The 14,678-nt window shown below is 42.9% G+C and overlaps 1 protein-coding gene and 1 pseudogene across 1 annotated transcript in view; both read left to right on the top strand.

Moving 5' to 3' along the window:
- The window catches only part of LOC147663883 (uncharacterized), a 113,013-nt gene that overhangs the window by 56,374 nt on the left and 41,961 nt on the right, over positions 1–14,678 (top strand). The gene's annotated exons all lie outside the window — the stretch shown is intronic.
- Positions 1,505–7,536, top strand: LOC147663884 (uncharacterized; annotated as a pseudogene).

Here is a 14,678-nt window from a genome sequence, read left to right as displayed (position 1 = left end):
CTTAATGGGTATCTCCAGGGTGAGACCAGGCATCCCCGGCGGTCTGGTGGGGCCGTTAGTGAAGATGAGGCAAGCTAATGCCCAGAGTTGCCGAGTGTGAACGCTGATCAGAGTGGGCACCGAGGCGAGAGAATTATCGAGTCCGCTGACCCTGGTCCAGAAACCTGCCGCGCCGGGAATCGAACCCTGGTCCCGGGCCGTCCTCTGCTCTCGGGTCTGCCGCCTCTAACCAGTGAGCCACACTACTACACCTTAGCATCTTGTTTTCTATCCCTGAGGACTATCCGCAAAATTTCCTGCTACTTTTCTACTGAAGCTCTCAAACTCATAGTTTTGGCGATGATTTTATCTCGCCTAGACTATGGCAACGCCCTGTACGTTGGTATTCCCGCATATGAGCGACGACGCTTGCAGCTGATACAAAATCAAGCTGCTCGCCTCATCTTCAGGCTCCCAAAGTCACATCATATCACCCCTTGCTTAAAGTCCCTCCACTGGCTCCCCATCCAGGAACGGTCTTTATTTAATATGGGCTGTTTGACCTTCATGTCGCTTGCCGGCACAGCTCCGGCTTTCATTAAATCAAAAATAAATGCCTACGAGCCCTTCCACTCTGCACCTGCTTAGCGTCCCCCGCTATCGTCGGAAAAAACATGGCGGATCCAGATTCTCCACGCTTGCCCCCCCTTTTCTGGAAAGCTCTACCTCTCGCCATTAGATCCATCCCGAGATACATTGACTTCCGCTCAGCCCTTAAGACCCATCTGTTCTCCCTAGCCTACACGTCTTAATTCTTCCTCCTGCTCCCCTCAGGATAGTCTTTCTGCAGCTCCAAGAAACCGTTTGGTAGTGGAGCGCTTAATAAATCACTTTCAACTTCAACTTCATTATATGTAAAACACAACAAGTTTCTGAAAGAATAAAGTGACCACCCAATTTATATTGCCTGGGCAGTCCTATGGTGCCTACGTCGTTTACGACAGATGGTGACTAGAGTCATTGAATTCATAGTATGGATCGATTTTACCCCACAAAGCAAAAGTAGTTTTGAACATCCCTGGGGTTTGTGTATTGATCGTGTGTGTGTGCAGAAAAGCAACTATATTGTTAAATGTTTTGAGAAGGGCATGTTTTTTGTGTGGTTTTACAGAAAACATTTACGCGCCCCCCGGCTGCTGACATTGGATCCAGGTGTGGCTAATTGATCTGCATAGGTCTGGGCAGGGGTGGGATGTGTGCACGGCAGACAGGAATGTGCAGCAGGGGCAGACAGACACCGTCTAATGCAGAGGATTTTCTGCCCAGGCTGAAGGCCTGTCTGCATGGCTTGCCCTCACGCCCCTGTCCATCCACAGCCTCACTGACTCTCCTTCAGACTTTTCTGGCTGTTCAGATCAAGGCATTACTTGTCTTTCATGACTGCTTCGAAATCCTCTGCAGGTGCAGATGTCCTGGAAGTCCTGCTGCTGGTGGTGCTTCTATTGTTTTTTTTCAGCTATCGGTCATGGTGACTGCTCTTCGGAACAGCACGGGAGAGAGGGAGGCCAAATTGCAGAGCGACCGGTTCTCCGGAATCCGCGAGCTCCGGGGTCCAGAGATGTTTCAGTTATGTGTTGGAGGAATAGGAGGCAGCAATTACCTTCGCGTTCCCAGCATGACCTCCACATGTGGAATGAGCACCATGATTGGTGGTTGCAGGACAACAATCTCCTTGCTGATTGGTCAAAATAGCTTCAGAGGTGGGGAGAGATTAACAAGGTTGGTTGCTGGAGAGCTCTTGCCCACTGTTTTCAACAACCTTTATTAAAAAAAGGTAGCTTTCTAATTAGGCTTTTATGTCCAACTTGGAAGTGTTTTAGTGAAGAAAAAATCTTATGTCCTAATCCTCTGTTCCATAGTAACACTTTCAGCAGTAGCATGCATTTCGGAGAACTAACATGTACATACACGCAGAGTGGAGGGCATAAGTGTACCATTTGCGAGTCTATGCAAGTAAGTACGCTGATATTTTAAATTTAACAAAATCAGTACTCGCATGCATCAGGTTCCTGGTAGCCACATGGGCTGCTGGCCAGGTGGGCACGTCGTTATGCCTGCTGTAGGACTAACTCATTACAGAAAATAGAGCACGCTCTATGTAACAATGAAGTAAAGTGAAAGTAGACACTTTCAGACACCTTTATAAAGCCCTATACGCGACACACAAAACCCAGCCCGTAGACTTCACCCCTTTTTTCGAGGACACCGCAATAGCCTGGCTGGGAGATAACCAAAGAGAATTCCTCCTTGCGCACCACGAGGACAAGGAGATCATATCCGCTATAATGCATCTACAATCTGGCAAAACCCCGGGGTCTGATGGCCTCCCGGCCGAGTTCTATAAAACATATCGCCATTTACTCATCCCTGTGCTGCGACATGTCTTCGAAGAGGCACGGGAAATGGGCATACTGCCTCAGACAATGCGAAAAGCGCTCATAGCCTCCCTGCCGAAATTGCGCAAGCCGACCTCACAGTGCAACTCATACAAACCTCTCTCCCTCATCAACATTGACTCTAAGATCTTAGCGAAGTCGATATCCAATTGCAGCAACCCCCTCATGACCGTCCTGGTCCTCCCTGACCAATCGGGGTTTCCGATGGAATTCTATGCCTCCTAACCTTAGAAAGATTCAATATCACTTACTGTTCCGGAAACAGTGGAGAACTCAGCTCTTCTTCGTCTGGGCTGACGATTTTGCCTCTCTGCCACTGTGTTTCGAAGGATCCTTTTATGTTCCTTGATGATAATGTCTGACATCTGGACCCTCACCTTCCCCTCAGGGCAGGCAGCCTTCAGGTGTTGAGCTTTCTAAGGCTCTGCTCCCCTCCCCTCTTGTAAAGGGTCAAAGTGATAACACCTTTGCAGCAAGTTCCTTTATCAGCCGCAGGATTAAGATACAGTGCACACCTATTCCCAGCCCAGTAAACGCATGAAACAGACCCTACATGTTCGCCTCCTCTGTTTGTACCTCATAAATAGCTACCTTTGCACTTCCTCTGTTTTTATGTCCCGCGCGAGCTTCTCTAAAGACGCTCTTGATCCTTCTACGGCCAACCATGGCATTTGCTGTGTTCATCGAGTCACTCTGCTGCTTTAGCTGTCAATGAACCCTGCTTAGCGAGTACACAGACATAAGGGAGTATGGAAGGCGATAAACAGTAAGTGAGGTAAAGCTTATTTTAAGAAATTCCCAACAGTGTAAATGCTGCACTCACCTGAAAGCAATGGACATCTTTTCCCACTCTGCCAATGCTCCATCCACCGACAGGGAAGCATCCTGGCACCAAACAGAAGACATTAAGTCAGATACCCTGGTGAGGTAGAAAAAGACAAAAAGCAGACACGTATTGGCAGCAGAGATATCGCAGGTATATTACTGGTTGTGATGGAATCTCTATAATCAATGCTGCAATCTTCCAACAAATGCTTGAACCATCCCTAGGAATGTGGCAAAGATAACTTAACAAAAAGAAAAGTAAAGACAGGAGTTGGAACTTCAGCTGCTCCAGTGTAAACTGGAAAGTACTGTCAAGAAGAGTGTGAAAGGAGCTACCTTAATTATATTCTTCCTGGAGCGTTACCTTTATTATATACTTCCTGAAGCGTTACCATTAACATATACTTCCTGGACCGTTACCATTATTATATACTTCCTGGAGCGTTACCATTGTTATATACATCCTGGAGATTTACCTTTGTTATATACTTCCTGGAGCGTTACCTTTATTAGAACATTGGAATGTTGGGAGCTCCATTGCAGACAATGGAGTGCTCCCTGCTTCTACGGGCCGGTATAGGCCCGCAGAGCAACATTCCAATGTTCTACAAAGGCTTCTTGAAGCTTGAGGGGTTTTATATCCCCTCGAGCTTCGAGAACCCTTTGTTTAATTTGTTAGAACATTCTACTCTCTAGTGGCAGAATGTTCTAATAGCCTTATAGCCCTTCGTAGCAGGGCTATAAGGCAATTAAAGTCCAGCTGTCTCGTTAAAGTCCCTCGCCTTCGGCTCGGGCCTTTAACGATTCAGCGGGCCTTTAATAGCCGGTATAGCCCGCTACTGCGGGCTATAAGGCTATATTATATACTTCCTGGAGCGTTACCATTATTATATACTTCCAGGAGCATTACCTTTATTATATACTTCCTAGAGCATTACCTTTATTATATACTTCCTGGAGCGTTGCTATTATTATATACTTGCCGGAGCGTTACCTTTATTATATACTTCCTAGAGCGTTACCATTATTATATACTTCCTGAAGCGTTACCTTTATTATATACTTCCTGGAGCGTTACCATTATTATATACTTCCTGGAGCGTTACCTTTATTATATTCTTCCTGGAGCGTTACCTTTATTATATACTTCCTGAAGCGTTACTATTATTATATACTTCCTGGAGCGTTACCATTATTATATACTTCTTGGAGCGTTGCCTTTATTATATACTTCCTGGAGCGTTACCTTTATTATATACTTTCTGGAGCGTTACCATTATTATATACTTCGTGGAGCGTTACCATTATTATATGCTTCCTGGAGCGTTACCATTATTATATACTTCCTGGAGCGTTACCTTTATTATACACTTCCTGGAGCGTTACCTTTATTATTTACTTCCTGGAGCGTTACCATTATTATATGCTTCCTGGAGCATTACCTTTATTATATACTTCCTGGAGCGTTACCATTATTATATACTTCCTGGAGCGTTACCTTTATTATATACTTACTGGAGCGTTACCATTATTATATGCTTCCTGGAGCGTTACCTATATTATATACTTCCTAGAGCTTTACCTTTACTATATACTTCCTAGAGCGTTACCATTATTATATACTTCCTGAAGCGTTACATTTATTATATACTTCATGAAGAGTTTTCTCTGTCATGTAGTCTTGAAAGGGTTACTGTTGTTATACGATTCCTGAAACTGAAGTGACAGCAGCACATCCTGATCCATCTCTATTTACACAATCCCTTCTTGTTTAAATGAAATCTTAGCCATGTGCGTCTTCATAAAGCTGTACCTTTAGCAAGTGGGCACCCCATGTTTGCTCTTTCTGTACTAAGTTACTGTGTGAACACCGGAAAATCACCTCCTTTTCTGAATTAATTAAAATGTGACATGTTCTATAGAACATTTAGTTAAATATATGTGTATGGTGAAATATCTCTTGGTAACTTTCATAAATGGTCATGACGAGATGTCTTTTACAACTAATTAAATATTGTGTATTCACATTCTCTTACATTTCCATTTAGTGATTTTAAATCTCTTTGCATCCAATAGGAAACCAGCTTTGAATGCACAAATGATCAAGAATAATGACAGTAATCGTGCAAATCTGGAAAAAGTGGTTAAAAAAAATGAGCTCCAATAATAGGAAAAGTTCTGCATAGAGACTGAGGAACCTGAACATAAACTGAAAGATCCTGGAAGAGGCAGTCCAGAGCAATTCAGTGGATGTAAGAGTCTGAGCTGTGCACCTCCACGCAACAGGACTAAAAAATGACCTCTAGAAAATTAAGGCAACATCACTGAGAAACCGCTTCCTGTATAAACAGGCCTCCACCACCAGCTTTGATCATGTGTTCGGTATTAGGTAGATACAGCATTGCTCTGCTTCCTGTAATGATGGCAGACCACCATTCAGCATGCTAGGTGTATTGTAAACTCTTTCTGGCCAAACCACAGGAACAAGAGAAAAGCACAAGGGAGTGGAGCCAGACAACTGAAGGGTAAAGGAAACATGCAAAACCATTCCGCAATCTAAAGACATAACCACCTACAAAGAAGCTTTACTTGCCACAATTATAATATAAGTAGTTGGTGAGTCTTCTATTTCATTGTAAAATCTGAAGTCAACCATCCAAAATACCACACACATACAGGGAATGTGAGAATAACACAAGTGCTTTATCAACTATGTTAGCTACTCGGAAACGCAGTCATGGGATGCAGACACATATAAACCCGACCCAGAGACACTAACCAAGAAAGAAAAATCATACACAAGCAGCAAGAGCTTTAGTTTGTCATCACTACTAAAGAACCATCAGCAAACACACACAGGAAAAGCAACGTGCAATTGAAATGAATGTGTGAAGAACTTTAGTCAGTTAGCACTCATAGATCATCAGCGATCACACATGGGGGAAAAACCGTACCATTGCACTGAATGTGTGAAGAGCTTCAATCAATTATCACAACTCCAAGTTCATCAGCGAACACACACAGGCGAAAAACCATTCCAATGCAGTGAATGTGTGAAGAAATTCAGTCAGTTATCAATTCTTCAAAGACATCAGCAAACACACACAGGAGAAAAACCATACCATTGTAGTGAATGTGTGAAGAGCTTTAGTCGGTTATCACACCTCCAAAGACATCAGCGAACACACACTGGGGAAAAACCATACCATTGCACTGAATGTGTGAAGAGCTTCAGCCAGTTATCACAATTCCAAGTTCATCAGCGAACACACACTGGGGAAAAACCATACCATTGCAATGAATGTCTGAAGAGCTTCAGTCAGTTATCAATTCTTCAAGTTCATCAGCGAACACACACAGGGGAAAAACCATACCATTGCACTGAATGTGTGAAGAGCTTCTGTCGGTTATCACACCTACAAAGACATCAGCGAACACACACTGGGGAAAAACCATACCATTGCAATGAATGTCTGAAGAGATTCAGTCAGTTATCAATTCTTCAAGTTCATCAGCGAACACACACAGGGGAAAAACCATACCATTGCACTGAATGTGTGAAGAGCTTCTGTCGGTTATCACACCTACAAAGACATCAGCGAACACATACTGGGGAAAAACAATACCATTGCAGTGAATGTGGAAGTAGTTTTAGTGATTCCTCAAATCTCAGGACTCATCAGCGAACACACACAGGGGAAAAGCCATTACAGTGCTGTGAATGTGTGAAGAGCTTCAGTCGGTTATCAGAACTCCAAACACATCAGCGAACACACACTGGGGAAAAACCATACCATTGCAATAAATGTGTGAAGAGATTCAGTGTGTTATCAAATCTTCGAAGACATCAACGAACACACACAGGAGAAAAAACATAGCATTGCAGTGAATGTGTGAAGAGCTTCAGTTGGTTATTGGCCTACAAAAAAATAAACAAACACACACTGGGGAAAAACCATACTATTGCAATGATTGTGGAAGTAGTTTTTGTGATTCCTCAAATCTCAGGAGTCATCAGTGAGCACACACAGGGGAAAACCCATTACAGTGTTGTGAATGTATGAAGAGCATTAGTCTGTTATCAATTCTGCAGAGATGTCAGTGAACACACACAGGGGAAAAACCCCTACCACTGCAGTGAATGAGGAAGTAGTTTTAGTGCCCCTTCAACATTAAGAAATCTCTAGCGAACCCACTTAGGGGAAATGCCATTCAAGTGCACTACACAAACAGAAACAGTTGAGAAACCATACCATTGTAGTGGATATCGAAGTGTTGTGGGATTACAGAGATTAGTGGTAAAATCTATAAACACAACACACATGAATAAGTCTAACAAGCCCAGACTGGAGAATATTGCTAGCTGATTTTGGGGTTTGGTCATTTTGTGCAATAACTGGTTCAATGACAGCAGCTAGAAAACAACATCCAAAGGCACAAGAAGTCAAAGTAGGAAATTGTGACCTGTAACTCTGAGAGTTAATGCTTGCATCGCACAACATTTACCTCAGAAGCACTGACTTGGGAGACATGATGCTCATTTCACTCATTGCATGCATCTATTAATGCACCCACCATAGTGGCACTTCCCCAGAGGTGTCCAATATCAAGCTGGACCCTTGGGAAATGTGCTGGCTCACTACTGACTGTAAATGATTCACAGCCAGATTAATTTTATATGACTATATTTTAGACCTTTCTTATTTACAGAGAAACAACCCACCAACTCCTAACTGGTGAAAGGACAGAATCCGTGCATGATGGCGAAAGTATTGATCACAGAGCTGATGAAAAGTTTAATTCTTAATACGTTTCTGAAAGCTTGACAGATAAGTAAAGAATCTTGAGCAGTAAAGAATTCCAGCTCTTACAGTCCAGAACTATCGACTCCCTACTTTACATTTCTTAAACCTTGTCAATGGAAAAAAATCTGGATTTCGAAGTAAAGGAACACAAAAGATACAGATTTTTGATACAAATGATATTCAGGTTTGTTTTAACAAGTAAAAAGAAACTCTGCCGGTGAATGAATGGGCATAAAAAGTATGTGCTGCCTCGTGAGCGAACAGTGAAACTTTGTGATGCAGTTGGGACATCCTCAGACCACAAATAAGATAGATCGTAGCATTCTGAATCATCTGTAAGGTGCTTTTGTGTTGCTGTAGCGTCCAACAAACAGTGTTCTTATAGTCCAGCCTTTCCTAGAGGAAGGAGTTCACCGATATAATATGCACATCAGAAGAAAGGATACATCTTCAGTAGCCAAAGATAGTAGAAACAAATGCTTTCCACCCAGTTCATTTTAACAAATTGTTGAGTCTAGGATGTTCTTCCTGCTGTCGACCATCATCATCATCACCACCACGACCCCACAGCCAGTCAGGAACAGGAACGAGACTGCTCTTCAGCACACCCATCCTTATACATAGCACACTACAGGGGTTTGCTCCAGGGACAAACTCACTTTACTTTCACGTTATCAGCAACAAGTTCTAAACTAAACAAGTGGTTTGCATGGCCATTAGTTGCATAGGCAATTTGAAACCCAATACTTTAGAAATCTGTATGAATGATACATAACCAAACATCCAAACACCACCTATGTATGGATGGACATCCAAGAGCCTTTAAAAACCACACTACAGACGTGTGTACCAGGATCAAACTCAATTTACTTTAACATTAACATCAACAAAATTATGATACAGCAAGAACAATCATGAGGCTATGAAATGTACACAATGATGACTAGATTTTACACATTAATACGAAATGTATGTTTTTAGACATGTAATAAAAGTAAAACAACAAATGTATTTGAATTAATGGTATTAGAGTGCTGATTGTATAGGAGATCTTAAATGTGATTTATTCCCTAAACTATAAAGATAATTAGTGATGTCAGCAAGGAGCCTAGTTTATTTGGCAATAGAGGGGTCAAATTTCAATAGCATGACTGCTTTCAGCTGTGAGTCAGGCGCAGTAGGAATCATAGGGGACTATTCTCGCCAGTGTGCCTTCTCTCAGAGTGAGAAGCGGTTCTTTGCTTGAGATGGTACTACCTCTCCTTCTGTAATAATGAAGAGAGAAGTGCTACCTGTAATACTGAGATCTGGGCTTCACTCCTGTGGGAAAATAATTCAGTCGTTTCCACCCAATTCCTACCTGATTTGTTTAGTAAACCTAAAAATATGTCTGTATCCTGGCACTACTCTTGTTAATAATCCATAAAAAATACCACAGAATGTTGAGTATGTGAAAGCAGCGTGCCACACAAGGGATTTAAACATGAATTTGTCAAATACAAAATGTACATTTTAATTTTTTTTAAGGTTCTTATATAGCGCTGTTTTATCTAATTATGTCTGATGGGTTTTCTTCGAGAGCCCTTTCTCCGTCAGAAGAAGTTCTCCATCGACAGACCCAGGGCGAATTCCTATGAAAGGCTGACAATCTATCCAACTATAAACAGGGCTGCTGGGAGGAACAGTGGTTTGGCTGGTACAATTCTTTGTTGCATTTTTTACAGAGTTATAAGGTGCCCTGCCCACCACACCTTCAATCCAGACTGTCTTTCTTTAGTGATTTTTCTATTTTGGGTTACATTTGAAGTCTGTACCTAACCTTTATAGTTTGACAGGTGGTCCGCGGTGTGCCTGAGGAGCACGTTTAACAACTTCCACTACCCCATTGGACTACCGTCCACCATATTTAGTGATCCCCACCAACCTGGCTATCCCTGTGTCTTCAGAGGAACAACAGGAGCTCCTCTAAAAGCACCTAACGTTTGCTGAGTGGTCGTCATGTTTCACATGGGTGCCCAACAGACTTTTGTTTTACTCCTAAAGTGAGAGTTTGCTTTTGCTAAAACCAATAAATAATGTACTTGATACACTTAGAGCTTTCTACCAGGTAGTCTAGGTTTGCGCTGTCTCGTCAAGAGATGCTGTTTGCAGTATAGCGGGGGAAGCTTTCCGCCAATCTTTTTCATTGGCCGAAATTCTAAATGCTGATTGGTTTTGGCCAATTTAATCCCGCCTCCTGACAAACATGTTGTTATTGTGGTCCTTCCACAGCTATCGGCCCCTTTACTTTTAAAGCTGTATTGTTCCCCTGCCCCCCCCCCGTTCCCTACCGCAGTCTTTGCCTCCCTTTACCACCACCACCCCTCCACCTCCTCCCATTAGTGCCTTTTTTAACACACGTCCCTCCGTTTAAAATGCAATAGGTCTCGCGTAAATACGAATCCTATTGCATTTTAAATGCTTGTTTGTCTCTGATTGGTGGGTAAACTCATACTTGTTTTTTGTTTCGCATGCACGCGATACCTCTGGGGCTGCGCCTGCACCAAACATACCGTATGCCATCATTTGTAAGGAGACCTGGGAGGAGAGCGTTATCAGCGCATTATCACAACTTAGCGTAACGAGAGGAGGTGTCGAAAAACTAAGAGCGGCCAACCTGTTTAGTTTCAGTGTTCCACCGTTCATGCCTCGTCACCGCACCCAGTTTGGGAACCTCTTGCTGACCCCGCCCCAAACCTGAGCCACTGGAGCTGCTCATGAGCCAGCCTCTACCACCCGGTAGAGACAGAAGCGGCGAGGGCTAGAGGGCAAGAGAACTGAATACAAACCCGTCTGCCTGGTTGACCCAAAACCAAACGGGACCGGGCGAATTAGCCCACCGTTCCCTTCGCAGCGCTGAAGATCAGCCTTGGCACCGGAGCTGCCGGCCCGCAGCCAGCATCAATGTGGTACGGACCGAGGATGATGCCGGTAAGTGCGGGTCTACTGTTAAAGCTTACTAACTCTCAGCAGCACAGCCAAGTCAACAGAGATGTGTGCAGGTGTCCAAACCGGCAACAAATCCGATTCCGGCAGGGCCGCCCAATATGTATCGGTAAATAAACACTTGCAGTAGGGCTTTAAATAGGATGAAAAATCTGAGGGGTGTTTCCCATAGGGGCGTGGCCAATGTAATTGAGGGCATGGCTTAAAACACGTATGCTAAAAATCTATAGTGTTAGACTGGTGTTTTGCTGTTTCTGTCCATTCATCCTTATATAGAACAGAACAAGAAACATTACATGTACAAATGAGCACCACCTGTGATTTCGTTATATATAATATTAAACATGCTTCAGTTCTTGTAGACGAGGATGTGGCGTACGTCTAGAGCTACCGACCTTCGAGCTGAGCATGTAGGTTTGAGCCTCACATCTGCTCAACATCCTGTCATTTAACAAATGACCACTTCTTGTGTGATGTCACTGGTGCTCATATCTTCCCTATAGAAAACTGACAAACCACTGCAAAGTTGCATCAAAAGCAGTGCCGGGTGCTATATTGACGAGTTAAGTTTCTTTACCCCACCCCTAGGGTAAAAATGGAGAGCCAAATTGGGACCCGTTTCAGCACCTGCTTTTCAAAGCTGACAGTTCTGAGCATCGGCAGGACCCGGGCCACTTAAAGCCCTGACTTGCAGTTACTTCTACCCGATAGTAGATTCAAGCTGCTTTCTTGATACATTGAAGCATAAGCAGGCTCTCTGTTTGCTCTCTCCTCAGTCCCGTCACCAATCTGTTTCTTCTGGCGTTTGTGAATTGCTGCATAATCTTACCTCATGCTTGGGTTGAAATCTGGAGTCTAAAAGATATTTTGACAACATATATGCGCAAAATGCTCTCACCCCCAAGCGCTTCGAGCTGCACCTGGTATTGCTCAGTGTATGTTTATTTTCTTACATAATGACTGATTGAAGGGTCTTTGGAAGGTGGCAACCTTTGTGGTAGGCCCTTAATCAAAATCTTTTGCAAAACATTGGCATTAATAGCAAAATAATTCAGATCAGTTACAGAACGTTAAGCCTCTGTCATGATGCACTTTGAACCTGGCCATGCCTTCCCAGACTGTAGTTGGATCTCAGCCCGTAGGGGGCTGCAAATGAAGCCTTGAAATCACTGTAACTGCTGACATTGTTGACAATCGTCACAAATTCCCAACAATAACTGTTTTCCATTTTATGAGGATGAGTCACTCTCAAGTTTATCTTGTCACCCATCAACAGCAGGAGATCAGGGCTCTGATAACATGTTTTGATAGCTGAACTTTTGTCCTCTTGTCAATTTGTATTTTTAATCGATGTCCTCGTCCTGAAGCCGTTTAAAGTTGTTATATTTGGACGCCCCTGTGCACAAATAGCATTCTGCTGCATGATTATCAGCTTTTCGTGGATAGATTATACTGCTCAGGGGGTGTCTTGGTGAACTCTGCTTTTACAACTACCTGATTTTTGATACTTCTTTCTCGCACTTTACTGCATTGGAGTACGGTTGTCTCCCGAGCTTTCAGCCTCTCTGTGCTGTGCAGTCAGATACAGTTTTTAAGTAGTAGGTACTGTTTCTTTTTCAGCTGTCTGTTCCTCCGCTTACTTCACAGTACAGGAGACAACATTCTTCCATTTCAGCCTAGGGCAACTCAAGGTCGCACAAACTGGTCAAGAATGGCTGTTACTTAATAAAACTCATAGGAACTGCTTTGGGGAAATTTAAAACACCATTTCAGTAAGATTGGTTCTTATGTATAAATATATTTTGCAAGTACATTGTTATCTGCTAACTCACTTTTACTAGTCAGGAAAGCTTTTCCGACTTGTCAAAGGGGTGTTTAACGGCTATTTCTTTCTGATCAGGTCTGATGTGTGTAAGGCTACAGAACAGAAGCAATGGGAGCTAGGTGGGAAAATGGTGGAGCTCTGAAGGTTTTGAGAAAAAATGCAGTTAAAACTCCCCGCTATGCTCCGTATAATGTAGAACACTAAAATGTATAATTACCGCTCAGTAGAGGATGTTGAAGCATTAATAACTAAAATGAGTAGCGAGAACTTGCCAAAGTAATAGGCTTGCGTAGTTCTTTAGCTCTCCAGCACTTTAACAATGTGTAAATAAATTGTGTGTTAGTAAATCCCCCTAGGATTGCACGCCTATAGGCATAATTATGCCTAATAATGTAGGTAGGGTTCCTCAGGGGAGGGTTCCTCGAGGGGGGGGGGCACAGTAGAAGGGGGAGGTGGTGGGGGAGCATGGGTGGGGAGCAGTGGGGGAAAATATTAAAAAGAGCCCTCAATTCTTTTATGCAGGATTTTCTTCTTGGAGTAAGATTAAAAATAAAAGGTGAGCTCACTAAGAAAGATGACTTCGACTAACATCCCGAACATTAAATTCTCACTTAGAATGTGAATGGCATGAGGTCTAAACCTAGGCAGAGGAAAATACTTGAGTACTTAGGAAATAGTCAGGCCCAGGTAATGCTGTTACAGGAGACGCATCTTATGGCAAATGAGAGTAAGGAGTTGTTTGGGAGGTGTGGCTGGGTCCAAAATTATATTGCCTCAGATCAATTATTTTGCTGTTAGGGAGTAGCTATTTTGATTAGGAATGTTTGTGGAATAGAAATTAAAGAGTCAAGCACAGACAGTTCAGGTAGATGGGCCGCAGCCCGGGTAAGATAGGCCGATATGGAGTTTCTATGCATCGGATATTACGGTCCCAATGAGGATAATCCTCAATATATATCGTAGATCTAGAATTGAGAATGGCAGCAGCTTCAGTTCCTGTAGTTGTAGGTGCTGATTTCAATGTCCTTTTAGACCCTGTGTTAGATCGGTCTACAAGAGAGTATTTATGTCCCCAGAACGAGGAACACTCTGAAAAGCAGAATAAGTGATTTTAACTTAGTGGATGTATGGAGACACTTGAAGGGTAAGACAAGGGGGTATACGTACCATAGAAAAATCATAATCACTTTTCAAGACTCGATATTTCCTAGCAGACAGAGCCTTTTCAACAAATATTAAGAAAATTAAGCTCCTCCCTGCTCATATTTCAGATTATTCACCTGTAACGATAACTATACAAGCTCTGGGGCCACAACCGCCTAGGAGATGGACCTTAAGGCGTGCACTGCTTTTAGAAGAGGAGGTGGAGACAGCTCTACAAAAATCAACGGCAGAATACTTCATTAATAATCTAGGTTCTGCTTCCCTGGGCATAGTTTGGGATGCCTTTAAGGCATAAATTCGGGGAAGCTTAAAAAAATCTAAATTCGTTAGAAACTAGGAAAGCACGTATGGAATTAGAGATTATGAAAAAGAGATAGGGATCCTAGAGGAGGCCTTACATTCCATGAGTCTAGAGGGAGAAAAAGTGAGGTTGGAAGAGAGGTTGCATGAGGCGCAATTAGAATTTAAAATGAAACTAGAGCGAAAGTGTAAAGCTAGATGGCAAGCGGGGAATATAAAAGAATTTGAATATGGTGAAAAAGCAGGTGCTTTGCTTGCCTGGAAAGTAAGAGTGGAAAGGTCAAGGAACGATATAAAATAGTTAGAAATTGAAATGGGAGAAAGGTTGGACAGTTGGGA

Source organism: Lissotriton vulgaris, unplaced genomic scaffold, assembly GCF_964263255.1.
Source record: "Lissotriton vulgaris unplaced genomic scaffold, aLisVul1.2 SCAFFOLD_1227, whole genome shotgun sequence".
NCBI lineage: Eukaryota > Metazoa > Chordata > Amphibia > Caudata > Salamandridae > Lissotriton > Lissotriton vulgaris.
Note: the sequence above shows the minus strand (reverse complement) of the source record. Positions and strands in the feature narration are given on the sequence as shown.